The sequence below is a fragment of the Panulirus ornatus genome, chromosome 42 (genome assembly GCF_036320965.1).
Source record: "Panulirus ornatus isolate Po-2019 chromosome 42, ASM3632096v1, whole genome shotgun sequence".
Lineage (NCBI taxonomy): Eukaryota > Metazoa > Arthropoda > Malacostraca > Decapoda > Palinuridae > Panulirus > Panulirus ornatus.
The window spans coordinates 28,884,410-28,899,028 of record NC_092265.1 but is presented as its reverse complement, the minus strand read 5'-3'; the positions used below and the strand labels follow the sequence as shown (position 1 = coordinate 28,899,028).

The following is a 14,619-nucleotide window of genomic DNA, read 5'->3' as shown; positions in this document are numbered from 1 at the left end:
TATATCCATTTTGTAATTGTTGACTTTCAGGTAGGAAGTACTCATATACGATGGATCCTTGTACTCACAAGAACATTATGACCTTCTTCAAGATTTATCTTCACTACAACTTTATCATCACTACACCCTTGCGGTTGAAGTCAATGGTCACAATCACTACAACCTCAACACGACTGGTCTTATACCTAACTCATATTATCACTACATCCAAGTACATGTATTTCTTGCAGAATAACGCAGATATCAATGATTTCTGTGAAAGTTAACATATACAGCCTTACGTATCTATCGATCTATCTAAATATTTATACTTTTACCAATCTATCGATCTATCTATCTACCTTTCTATATCGGAAAGTCAACAAAATCAATGGCAGTTCCTCACCAGAATCTTCGAGAACCTTCTAGAAAACCTTTGAACCCTGCAGGCAGGGAGGGAGGAATGGCCTCTGGTTGATTATATGTAAAACATTTAGATGGAATCACATCTTTTCTTATCAGGTCCCATGATGTAAGGATTAGCACTCTGGACTCTAAATCCAGCAATCCGAGTTCGAATCTCGTTGGGACCTCACCTTTTCAGTTTTCTTAGAAACTGATGATTGAACTGAGCCATATAGTTGACCTTCGATGGACATATATTTCTTACGGCCCACCATTTTATTTAAGTATGAAGATCTCACGGCAGAGAGGAAACGTGTGATATTCAAAATCAAAAGCCGCAATTGCCCTCATGGTAATGGTCGACATGTTTGCAGACAGATGACACAGACATGTGAGAAGTTAGACAAATATGGACGTTCCTGGTTGCTGTATAGCCTAGGTTTATTATCACTTGTAATGAAGGAGAAATGTTGCACATTATTCCACACCTTTTTATTTAGGCTAGGCTAGGCCAGCATGGCTAGGGTCCATAACGTAACAGAGCTGGGAAATGCATCATATCGGATCTGTATTTGTGCAAAATGGCGCAAGTTTGTGGAAGTGATTTACGCAATGCCGGAGAGAATCCACCTTCACCAGAAATAATGTCTCAGACCATACAATATCTGCTGTTGGACGAGCAGGGCACATTAGACCAATATATTCCTGTAGTTTACTGCTCTTCCCAAACACGCAGGAAGACATTCGTAAAAGCGTTAAACTAAACTTTTCCATCGGTTTTCAAATCTTTAATTACTTACACCAGTTCCAACAGATGGAAAAAATCATTTGAAAAAGCAGAAATTATTTGCCTATAAAAAGCATTTTGATCGATCGTACCAAATATTCAATTATTTCTGAACCCGACAAAATATTCAGTCACTCCTATATCCGACATTTTTCCTGCTGGCTGGTGCCGTTAAAGTCATATGGTAATTTACCGCAATTAGATTATAGATATATTCATCTATATGGAATGGCTCAGCGTGAAGAAACATATATATTTTCACTAAATCCTCCTCTTCACTACATAGTTCTAACACAACATCTTGACTACACCATTGTATGACCATATTATCATATTGTGTTCGTATCTTCACCACAGCCTCGACAAAATTGATGTTTTCTTTACACATCAGAGTAGATGGCCATCTTTATGATGACAGAGAATATACATAACATATTAAACCACTTATCTTTAGTCACTTTAATCTAATTTCTGCTGATAAAAACGAATTATAATGACAATCCTTGTGTTCTGTGATGGGACATTGTACGGGTGAAGGAACTGTTGTTAGGCACATGTATTAAACTATTGAGAAATAAACTTAACTGTATTAAAGTATTGACTTCACTATATTAGACTTCTCTATATTAAGCTATGCTAGGATATGATCAGTTCCCAGGTTATATAAGGGCGGGAGCCGGGACCGAGAGCATCATTTGAGCTGTGACCTCTGTCGAGTGAACATCTCTGCTCCGCCTTGCAAGCTCCCTCAACCTTTCCTCGAACACTTCAATATAATAATGTTCACCAAGGAGGTAGGACGATCCTCCTTTGTCCAGGAGATGGAATTTGAATATGTCCATGTATTTGATATGGGCTATGGCTGTGTGGACATGGAAGTGGAATACCCAGACGTGGAAGTGATGGATGGAGTGGAATTTGGCTGTGTGGATATGGAGGTGGAATACCCAGACGTTGAAGAGATGGATGGAGTGGAATTGATGGAATACCCGGACGTGGAAGTCATGGATGGAGTGGAATTTGGCTGTGTGGATATGGAGGTGGAATATCCAGAAGTGGAATTGGAGGAAATGGAATATGGGTGAAGCTGGTATGAACGCCATATGGATTTGGTGAAGGTTGACCTCGTAATGTGTTGACGTAAAATAGGTCAACCACTGTGACCATGTGGCGGGGAGGGCCACATCCACCAACCACGAAGCGAGCCCCACCACGGAGAAGTATCCTGGCTGCATCCACGTACGAGAACCACCGCAGGATTGCCGTCATCCAGCACCCCTGCTATGCCTCCTACAAGAAGGCACTTCTTGCCAACGTGACACCACTTTCCGTCAACGGTCGCTGTGCAAAAGTGAACCCTCACCGTCCCACTGATGCTGACCAAGTGACCTCGCCCACTCAAGTGGAACTGCAGCCCACACGCCCTACCAGACCCACCATCCATGAGGAAATGCAGCCCACCCCACTTGTCAGGCCCACCTTCAGGGACACATGGCAGGTCTCAAGACCTGTCAGGCCCACCATTCAAGACCGACTTGGTCCCCCAACACACGTCAGGCCCACCATTCAAGACCGACTTGGTCCCCCAACACATGTCAGGACCAGCGTTCTAGACCGACTGGGACCAATAACACATGACATGTCCTATGTTACAGACCGACTGCACTCCGCACCACGTACGGGCGTTAAAAGGCGTGTCGAGATGACACACGCTCCCCGTGCCAAAAGATTCAGTTGGTGAGGAACCTGAGTTCTTTCTTCCTGCTGGTGCTGCAGGAGAACACGGCCCTAGAAGGACACTGGAGGTGTGTTTGTGTTTGTGTTTGGGTTATCACTGAGGAACCAACACCAAGACAACTTTAGTTTCGCCCCGACAAGGATTACGTTAATCTGGCGGAAGTCTGGCTTTCTCCCAGTAGTGGATAGCACATAATATCTACATAGGGACGTTGAAAAACAAAGAAAAAAAAATGGGAACATTATCCCGCGAAAAAAAAAAATACATAAAATCACGGGGATAATTTCCTTCGTCTTCAAAGAAAAAATGAAACTCTTCCGACGCTACCGTGCCTTCCATAAAGCAACCCTCAAAGAAATCACTTTCTACACAATGTGCAAGGAGTCGGTTAGCCAATCTTCATATGGCTGGGGCTATTCTTCCCTCTGATTGATTCATTTTTCAAGATTAAGGAAAGTTATAATGAAAATATTATATTGAGTTTCTCCGTTGGCGTCAGGGTAAACACCCATCCCCCCCGAAGCTTGGTTACCTTTCCGTGGTGGGGGGGACTTCATGGATTGGGCAGTAGCAACCATCGTTGGTTGCTTCTGCTCAATCCATGAACGAAAAACCAAGCATCTTGAACGTAATTGTCGTATAAATTCACTTGGTGTCAAAACTGACGCGAAAGCGGTTGTCTCAATTTTGTCAGAAATGTTTGTGCGTCTCGGCCTGATGGCGGGAGTCGGTTTGGCGCTGTGGTCATGAGGGAATACGAGGGAGATTGGCAACCGTCCCAGAAGTAGCTACAGTGAGGCCCAGCAGCTGTCCCTAATACTGTGGAAGGCACTCATGTAAGGTATGCAGTGAGGCGCAGCAGTAACAAGGGAAACGGACAACCAAAACAGCAATCTTGATCATCAGGAGGCTATCCAATGCTCAGAATAGATAAGGACGATTATTGTATGGCTTCGCTCAGAGGATGAAAATCTTAGCCGTGAAAATCAACAAGTAAAATAACTAGTATTTATTGGTAGTGAAGTGGAATTACCGCATTTCTGTGATCTTAATAGTAAAACGAAACTTTTCGTTTTCTCCATCAAGCTAGAGGTGTAGACCACCATCCTTAAGGTTGTAAGGTAATGGTAACTACAAGGTTATGACCTCAGCAAATTTGTGTTGGAAAGTGCAGGAAATGTGGTAATGTATATAATATAGATTATATCGTTGTATAATAAATGTGTCTTAAAATTTAGTCTTCTCTTTGCCCGTTCATTAATTCAAATACATGTAAGTTTTCTTTCTAACGAGGTGGGATAAGCTACGTCCACTCGGCTTATGAATGTGGTGACTTTCCCCTCATTACCACAATGGTGTGCTGAACTGAAGATGTAGAAATCCGTAGACGAAACTAAGATAGGAAATCAATCTACATCAAAAATTGAACGTATCCATCTTTAGATGGACATAAAACAAACGGACGGAGGAGCACACTGGAGCAAATCAATTTCATTATCACCACTTAAAGTAGGCCTTTCAACTAGTTGTGGCTTTAAAGCAAACTTTTTCTAGCCAAGGTTTAGTTAGCACCTAAACTAATCCCCACGACCTTACCTTAAGAAATATTTTCAGAAGGTACTGTCTGAACATATTTCTAAGGTAAGGTCATTTAGGTTTGGTTTAGATGCTACCCAAACCAAGGCTAGAAAAAGTTTCCTTTACTTCAGAGCCCTAACTACGTAGATGGGCTACTGTTGATATTAAACAGTAACAGAAAGGTGATAAAACTGAGATGAAATGAATAAAAAAGATAGAATGGGTCAGTTGAAAGTTGAAGTATTTGCTAGATACAATTTTTGGCAGATCCAAATGCATCCTAAAGTCAGTCACTTAAATCACAATGCTGAATATTGTTTTAATTGTTGGAACTAGTTACAGGAAGTAAAAATGTCAAGCTTAAAGGGATGCCATTATGATAACTTCATATACCTGTATAGAATCTCTTAAACTTCTTTTCCCTAAAGCTGAATGGATTTAAGTAGTTTAATCTGCTCTCTGAATTTGTTTCTCAGTCCAGTAATCATCTTTGGAGATTACCTCAGTAATTTCTCCATTCAATGTCTTCCTTTTCAAATTAGTTTACGACCAAAGCAGTACAATATCCAAGCTGGGATGGCTATGTTTTGGGAAGGCGAGAGGTCAGGTTATGCAAGAATGTTAGAAATGGCTTCCATCAGTTTCTACCCTCTCTACTCTAAATATTTTGGGTTATTAGAACTTAGAGATTTATGAGTAGATAATACAATATAGTTATCTTGGCAAGATATCCAACGAGAGATTATAGTCATAATAACAATATAGTCACAAGGCCAATATATAGTCACCGGAATATTATATTTATCATGATAATGTATCACTTATGACAAAATATGCATGATTAAAAAATGACAATAAAGCACCTATAAAAAATATCACATTGCTAATATAGCCAAGGTGACGATATATACATGATAGTACTGTAACGAAAATAAGAAGATAGTCAAATGACAATATGCTCATAATGACAATACTGCCACTATGTATATATATTCTCCATGACACTATAGGTACACTGACAGTAAAGCTATCTTCACAAAAGCGTAAAATTGAAAATACAGCAAACCACAATATAGCCACCACGACGATACAGCCATCTTGACAATAAAGTCACGATATATATCAATCGCCAGCACATTAGAAACGCGTTGAGAGTAATTTACACTTTATAGATATCATGAAAATATTGCCCCCATGTCAATATATTTGCTATGACAATTTAGCCATTATGATAATACAGTCACGTCGACAATGTATTCACTATGACAATAAAGCTACCATGATCATATAACTGATATGACAATACAGTCAAAGGAAAAATATAGAAACATTCAACTTATATCCACAAAGGCAATATAACCACCTGACAATATAGATTATTTTTTTTATAATACTTTGTCGCTGTCTCCCGCGTTTGCGAGGTAGCGCAAGGAAACAGACGAAAGAAATGGCCCAACCCCCCCCCATACACATGTATATACATACGTCCACACACGCAAATATACATACCTACACAGCTTTCCATGGTTTACCCCAGACGCTTCACATGCCCTACTTCAATCCACTGACAGCACGTCAACCCCGGTATACCACATCGCTCCAATTCACTCTATTCCTTGCCCTCCTTTCACCCTCCTGCATGTTCAGGCCCCGATCACACAAAATCTTTTTCACTCCATCTTTCCACCTCCAATTTGGTCTCCCTCTTTTCCTTGTTCCCTCCACCTCCGACACATATATCCTCTTGGTCAATCTTTCCTCACTCATTCTCTCCATGTGCCCAAACCACTTCAAAACACCCTCTTCTGCTCTCTCAACCACGCTCTTTTTATTTCCACACATCTCTCTTACCCTTACGTTACTCACTCGATCAAACCACCTCACACCACACATTGTCCTCAAACATCTCATTTCCAGCACATCCATCCTCCTGCGCACAACTCTATCCATAGCCCACGCCTCGCAACCATACAACATTGTTGGAACCACTATTCCTTCAAACATACCCATTTTTGCTTTCCGAGATAATGTTCTCGACTTCCACACATTCTTCAAGGCCCCCAGAATTTTCGCCCCCTCCCCCACCCTATGATCCACTTCCGCTTCCATGGTTCCATCCGCTGCCAGATCCACTCCCAGATATCTAAAACACTTCACTTCCTCCAGTTTTTCTCCATTCAAACTCACCTCCCAATTGACTTGACCCTCAACCCTACTGTACCTAATAACCTTGCTCTTATTCACATTTACTCTTAACTTTCTTCTTCCGCACACTTTTTCAAACTCAGTCACCAGCTTCTGCAGTTTCTCACATGAATCAGCCACCAGCGCTGTATCATCAGCGAACAACAACTGACTCACTTCCCAAGCTCTCTCATCCCCAACAGACTTCATACTTGCCCCTCTTTCCAAAACTCTTGCATTTACCTCCCTAACAACCCCATCCATAAACAAATTAAACAACCATGGAGACATCACACACCCCTGCCGCAAACCTACATTCACTGAGAACCAATCACTTTCCTCTCTTCCTACACGTACACATGCCTTACATCCTCGATAAAAACTTTTCACTGCTTCTAACAACTTTCCTCCCACACCATATATTCTTAATACCTTCCACAGAGCATCTCTATCAACTCTATCATATGCCTTCTCCAGATCCATAAATGCTACATACAAATCCATTTGCTTTTCTAAGTATTTCTCACATACATTCTTCAAAGCAAACACCTGACCCACACATCCTCTACCACTTCTGAAACCACACTGCTCTTCCCCAATCTGATGCTCTGTACATGCCTTCACCCTCTCAATCAATACCCTCCCATATAATTTACCAGGAATACTCAACAAACTTATACCTCTGTAATTTGAGCACTCACTCTTATCCCCTTTGCCTTTGTACAATGGCACTATGCACGCATTCCGCCAATCCTCAGGCACCTCACCATGAGTCATACATACATTAAATAACCTTACCAACCAGTCAACAATACAGTCACCCCCTTTTTTAATAAATTCCACTGCAATACCATCCAAACCTGCTGCCTTGCCGGCTTTCATCTTCCGCAAAGCTTTCACTACCTCTTCTCTGTTTACCAAATCATTTTCCCTAACCCTCTCACTTTGCACACCACCTCGACCAAAACACCCTATATCTGCCACTCTATCATCAAACACATTCAACAAACCTTCAAAATACTCACTCCATCTTCTCACATCACCACTACTTGTTTTCACCTCCCCACTTGCGCCCTTCACCGAAGTTCCCATTTGCTCCCTTGTCTTACGCACTTTATTTACCTCCTTCCAGAACATCTTTTTATTCTCCCTAAAATTTAATGATACTCTCTCACCCCAACTCTCATTTGCCCTTTTTTTCACCTCTTGCACCTTTCTCTTGACCTCCTGTCTCTTTCTTTTATACATCTCCCACTCAATTGCTTTTTTTCCCTGCAAAAATCGTCCAAATGCCTCTCTCTTCTCTTTCACTAATACTAATATAGATAGTGTAAATAAATAGTCGTTTTCGGATCATAGGAAACATATAGACTCCAGGACAATATAGTCTCTGTGAAAAAACAGTGACTCAGACAGGATTTATCATTATAATATAGTCATAACTTTATAGCTGTCATGTAATTGTAGTCAACATGACAAAATTATCACAATGAAATAAAACGGTATTAAAATATTGTTACCATAATTATACACCAATCATGATTATATAATCAGCAGGTTGACATAAACAATATCACAGTGTAAAAACCATGACAATATAAGGATGTGATGATATGATATCTATTCAATTACACTTACAATACCAAACATGCCGCCATGAAATTATTATTATCATGATCATATAATGACAACAATATTGTAGCAAATAACAAAATATATCCCGAACGACAAAATTAACCATAGCAATATAGCCATCAAGTTGATATAGCGACCAAGATAATGTAGCCAGGACGACATTATATTGAAAATAACTATACAGCCACCATGCCAGTGTCTTCACCATGACAATGTAGCTACCATGAAAATATAGTAACCTTGACTATATACCTACCATGATAAAATATTTGAATTGAAAAATATCCACAACAAGAGTTTAGCTGCTAAAACACGATATCACCTTTCCAATATCGCCAAAATATTGTTACCATCATGACAATATACCGCCAGAAAAGAAATATATATACCCACTACTTGACAATATAGCTATTTTGACAATACTGCCAACATGAAAAGACAGTCACCTCCTTGTTATATAACAAAAATGACAAATTGCCATCATGGCAATATAGTGACGTAACAGTATAGCCACCATGGCAATATAGTTACCATAACAATGTGATCATAATGACAATATAGCCAACATGACTATATAGTCACGATGACAATACAACCAACGTGACAATACAGATAACATGACAGTACCGTCTCTAAGACAATATTGACATCAATTCAACAAATTAAATGACAACATAGATATTATGGCAACACAGTCACCATGACAATATACTCAGAAATGCAATATAATCGCCATAATGAAATCATCCTCTCATGAAAATGTAGCCACCTTACCATTTTGGTTTCTACTGCAATGTAGCTACAGTAATAAAAGATTTACCAAGACAGTACTGAAACCATAACAATATAGCATATCATAGCAATGTAGTCACCTGATAATTTAATAAAAATGACAATTTCTCTTCTATAATGGCAAATCCTAAAGGGCAATATCAACACCATTAAAAAAGCTTCAATTAGAATACAGTCACTATGACATTATAGATATCATGATAGAAAATCACCATGACAATATAGTTTTTATGGCAATATAGCCACTATGACATTATAGTCACAATGACAATATAGTCGCTGTGACAATATTGTCACCATGATAATATAATTATCATAATAATATATTGCTTACGACAAATTATGCATGAGTTAAATAATGACAATATATCACCTATAGATAAAGATCACAATGCCAATATAGCTAAAGTGACGATATATACATCATAGCAATGTTTAATTTGTTTATGGATGGGGTTGTTAGGGAGGTGAATGCAAGAGTTTTAGAAAGAGGGGCAAGTATGAAGTCTGTTGGGGATGAGAGAGCTTGGGAAGTGAGTCAGTTGTTGTTCGCTGATGATACAGCGCTGGTGGCTGATTCATGTGAGAAACTGCAGAAGCTGGTGACTGAGTTTGGTAAAGTGTATGAAAGAAGAAAGTTAAGAGTAAATGTGAATAAGAGCAAGGTTATTAGGTACAGTAGGGTTGAGGGTCAAGTCAATTGGGAGGAGAGTTTGAATGGAGAAAAACTGGAGGAAGTGAAGTGTTTTAGATATCTGGGAGTGGATCTGGCAGCGGATGGAACCATGGAAGCGGAAGTGGATCATAGGGTGGGGGAGGGGGCGAAAATTCTGGGAGCCTTGAAGAATGTGTGGAAGTCGAGAACATTATCTCGGAAAGCAAAAATGGGTATGTTTGAAGGAACAGTGGTTCCAACAATGTTGTATGGTTGCGAGACGTGGGCTATGGATAGAGTTGTGCGCAGGAGGATGGATGTGCTGGAAATGAGATGTTTGAGGACAATATGTGGTGTGAGGTGGTTTGATCGAGTAAGTAACGTAAGGGTAAGAGAGATGTGTGGAAATAAAAAGAGCGTGGTTGAGAGAGCAGAAGAGGGTGTTTTGAAATGGTTCGGGCACATGGAGAGAATGAGTGAGGAAAGATTGACCAAGAGAATGTATGTGTCGGAGGTGGAGGGAACGAGGAGAATAGGGAGACCAAATTGGAGGTGGAAAGATGGAGTGAAAAAGATTTTGTGTGATCGGGGCCTGAACATGCAGGAGGGTGAAAGGAGGGCAAGGAATAGAGTGAATTGGATCGATGTGGTATACCGGGGTTGACGTGCTGTCAGTGGATTGAATCAAGGCATGTGAAGCGTCTGGGGTAAACCATGGAAAGCTGTGTAGGTATGTATATTTGCGTGTGTGGACGTATGTATATACATGTGTATGGGGGTGGGTTGGGCCATTTCTTTCGTCTGTTTCCTTGCGCTACCTCGCAGAGACAGCGACAAAGCAAAAAAAAAAAAAAAAAAAAAAAAGCAATGTAACTAAAATGAAAAGATAGCCAAAATAGCGGTTTGTTCATAATGACAATACTGCCACTATGAAAATATGTTCCCCATGACACTATAGCTACACTGAGAATAAAGCCATATACACATAAGAGTAACATTGAAAATACAGCTACATTGTCATGGTGACGATATTGGCATGGTGGTTGTATTGTTATTTTCAATATAATGCCATCCTAACTACATTATCTTGTTCGCTGTATTTACTTCCTGGCTATATTGCTATGGTTAATTTTGTCGTTGGGAATATATTATGTCATTAACTACAATTTTGTATTAATCGTATGATCATAATAATAATATTATCATCGCGGCTAATTTGGTAATGTGTATGGATGTCTTATCATTGTAAGACTCACGCACACTACCATTAATTTTTCACTAGGTGTTTGTCATTATCATTTTACTGTGAGTTACATAGAGTTAGATGCATGTTGCCACGGGCTCACTGTTCTCACGGGCTACTGTTAATCAGGATGTTTGAACACGTAAGAGCTGATCTGTTATTTGAACACGTTGTTGAATGGGTGTTGACGGACTCCCATATAACCCCTGCCAGTGTGACCTGAGGAGACACACTGGCCAGCATCGTCACACTGTTCACTAGAGTGTGTCGTAGTGTGTCATAAGACTATAGCCCAGAGTACTACAGATGGACGTACACGTTTTGTTGTAATAAATCTACAAAGGCCGCCTGATCTTCATCGAGTACCACAGACGAAGAAGACCTGATTTCCTTCCTCTCAACTCAACCTTACATTTGTGATGGCAGCGCAGGTGGGTGGGTGGGTGGGTGGGTCATCTGGTCCGCCATTATTGTATTTCATTTTGTTATATCGATATTTGAGGTAGTATGTTGCCAGCTGCACTACCACTTCTACTCATCAATAATTATCACAACAGCAGCCACTAAAGACGTTGTTGCCTCCTGTGAGAATCGAACTCACGACCCCTGGTTTACAAGACCAGTGCTCTGCCCCTGAGCTAAGGAGGCGCATGTTGGCACAGCAACACGGCGGGCGGCCAGTGGCCATAACTCATCATGCAACCCACACCTGGCTTGGCTCCTGCTGGTGGTGGTGATGGTGGTGGTGATGGTGGTGATGGTGGTGATGGTGGTGGTGATGGTGGTGATGGTGGTGGTGATGGTGGTGGTGGTGATGGTGGTGGTGATGGTGGTGATGGTGGTGGTGATGGTGATGATGGTGGTGGTGATGATGGTGGTGGTGGTGGTGGTGATGGTGGTGGTGGTGGTGATGGTGGTGGTGATGGTGGTGGTGGTGGTGGTGATGGTGGTGGTGATGGTGGTGGTGGTGGTGATGGTGGTGGTGGTGGTGATGGTGGTGGTGGTGGTGGTGGTGATGGTGATGGTGGTGATGGTGGTGGTGGTGGTGGTGATGGTGGGGGTGGTGGTGGTGGTGATGGTGGTGGTGGTGGTGGTTATGGTGGTGGTGATGGTGGTGGTGATGGTGGTGATGGTGGTGGTGGTGGTGATGGTGGTGGTGGTGGTGGTGGTGATGGTGGTGGTGGTGGTGGTGGTGGTGGTGGTGGTGATGGTGGTGGTGGTGATGGTGGTGGTGGTGGTGGTGGTGGTGGTGGTGGTGGTGATGGTGGTGGTGGTGGTGGTGGTGGTGGTGGTGGTGGTGATGGTGATGGTGGTGATGGTGGTGGTGGTGGTGGTGGTGGTGGTGGTGGTGGTGGTGGTGATGGTGGTGGTGGTGGTGATGGTGGTGGTGGTGGTGGTGGTGATGGTGATGGTGGTGATGGTGGTGGTGGTGGTGGTGATGGTGGGGGTGGTGGTGGTGGTGATGGTGGTGGTGGTGGTGGTGATGGTGGTGGTGATGGTGGTGGTGATGGTGGTGATGGTGGTGGTGATGGTGGTGGTGGTGGTGGTGGTGGTGATGGTGGTGGTGATGGTGATGGTGGGGGTGGTGGTGGTGGTGATGGTGGTGGTGGTGGTGGTGATGGTGGTGGTGATGGTGGTGATGGTGGTGGTGATGGTGGTGGTGGTGGTGGTGGTGGTGATGGTGGTGTGGTGGTGATGGTGGTGGTGATGGTGGTGATGGTGGTGGTGATGGTGGTGGTGGTGGTGGTGGTGGTGATGGTGGTGGTGGTGGTGATGGTGGGGGTGGTGGTGGTGGTGATGGTGGTGGTGGTGGTGGTGATGGTGGTGGTGATGGTGATGGTGATGGTGGTGGTGGTGGTGGTGATGGTGGTGGTGATGGTGGGGGTGGTGGTGGTGGTGATGGTGGTGATGGTGGTGGGGGTGGTAGTGGTGGTGATGGTGGTGGTGGTGGTGGTGGTGGTGGGGGTGGTGGTGGTGTGGTGGTGGGTGGGTGGTGGTGGGGTGGTGGGTGGGTGGGTGGTGGGTGGTGTGGTGATGGTGGTGGTGGGTGTGTGGGGTGGTGGTGGTGGTGGGGGTGTGGGTGGTGATGGTTGTGGTGGGGGTGTGGTGGTGTGGTGGTGGTGGTGTGGTGGTGGTGGTGGTGATGGTGGTGGTGGTGATGGGTGGTGGTGGTGGTGGTGGTGGTGGGGGGTGATGGTGGGTGGTGGTGATGGTTGTGGGTGGTGATGGTGGTGGTGGTGTGGTGGTGGTGTGGTGGGGTGGTGGTGGGTGGTGTGGTGGTGGTGTGTGGTGGTGTGGTGGTGGTGGTGGTGTGGTGTGGTTTGTGGTGGTGGTGTGGTGGTGGTGGTGGTGATGGTGTGGTGGTGGTGTGGTGGTGGTGGTGATGGTTGTGGTGTGGATGGTTGGTGGTGGGTGGTGTGGTGGTGGTGGTGTGGTGGTGGTGGTGTGGTGGTGGTGGTGGGTGGTGTGGTGGTGATGGTGGTGGTGGGGTGATGTGTGGGTGTGGTGTGGTGATGGTGTGTGTGTGGTGGTGGTGGTGGTGGTGGTGGTGGTGGTGGTGGTGTGGGTGGTGGTGGTGTTGGATGGGTGGGGTGATGGTGTGGTGGGGTGTGGTGGTGGGGTGTGGTGGGCGTGGGGGTGGGGTGTGGTGGTGGTGGTGTGGGGTTGGGGGGTTATGGTGGGGTGTGGATGGTGGGGGGTGGGGGTGGGGGTGGAGGTGATGGTGGGGGGTGGGGTGAGTGGTTGGGTGGTGGGGGTGATGGTGTGTGGTGGGGGGTGGATGGTTGTGGTGGTGGTGATGGTGGTGGTGGTTGGGGTGATGGTTGTGTGGTGGTGATTGGTGATGGTGGGGGTGTGGTTGGTGGTGATGGTTGTGGTGGTGGTAGTGATGGTGGTGATGGTGGGGGTGGTGATGGTGGTGGTGGTGGGGGTGGGATTGGTGGTGATGGTTGTGGTGGGGTGATGGTGGTGGTAGTGATGGTGGTGATGGTGGGGGTGGTGATGGTGGTGGTGATGGTGGTGTTGGCGGTGGGGATGGTGGAGGAGGTTATGTTGGTGATGGTGGCGCTTCCGAGACGTGAACTTTAGATCAGGGTGACCTACTTTTGGTGGGATGCTGAAGCGTTCGTCAATATGCCTCGTCGTATGAAGTTACATGCAACATGGGCTGAGAACCGTAGTGGGAGGTCAAGCTTTCCCCAGGTGTGAGCAGCAGCAGGTGTACCACGTGCACACGTGTGGAGGCTGAGGCCACAAGTGGTCTTCCTCTACCTCGTAGAGGCCAACCAACAAGCGGGAGGGAAGGAAGGTGATGTAGATAACGTGTAGCTCTTGTACTCTGCTGTAGCGAAGATGTTTAGTCCAAACTGGGAAATTTAGATCATGTCTGGAGACGGAGTGGACTGGCCTCCGCGTCTGGAGACGGAGTGGACTGGCCTCCGCGTCTGGAGACGGAGTGGACTGGCCTCCGCGTCTGGAAACGGAGTGGACTGGCCTCCGCGTCTGGAGACGGAGTGGACTGGCCTCCGCGTCTGGAGACGGAGTGGACTGGCCTCCGCGTCTGGAGACGGAGTGGACTGGCCTCCGCGTCTGGAGACGGAGTGGGCTGGCCTCCGCGTCTGGAG

The 14,619-nt window shown here is 44.6% G+C and overlaps 1 non-coding gene across 1 annotated transcript; it reads right to left on the bottom strand.

Moving 5' to 3' along the window:
* Positions 1 to 11,572: 11,572 nt before the first annotated feature.
* Positions 11,573 to 11,644, bottom strand: TRNAT-UGU (transfer RNA threonine (anticodon UGU)). Its single transcript has one exon. It is a non-coding gene; the product is annotated as a tRNA-Thr (tRNA).
* Positions 11,645 to 14,619: the final 2,975 nt, after the last annotated feature.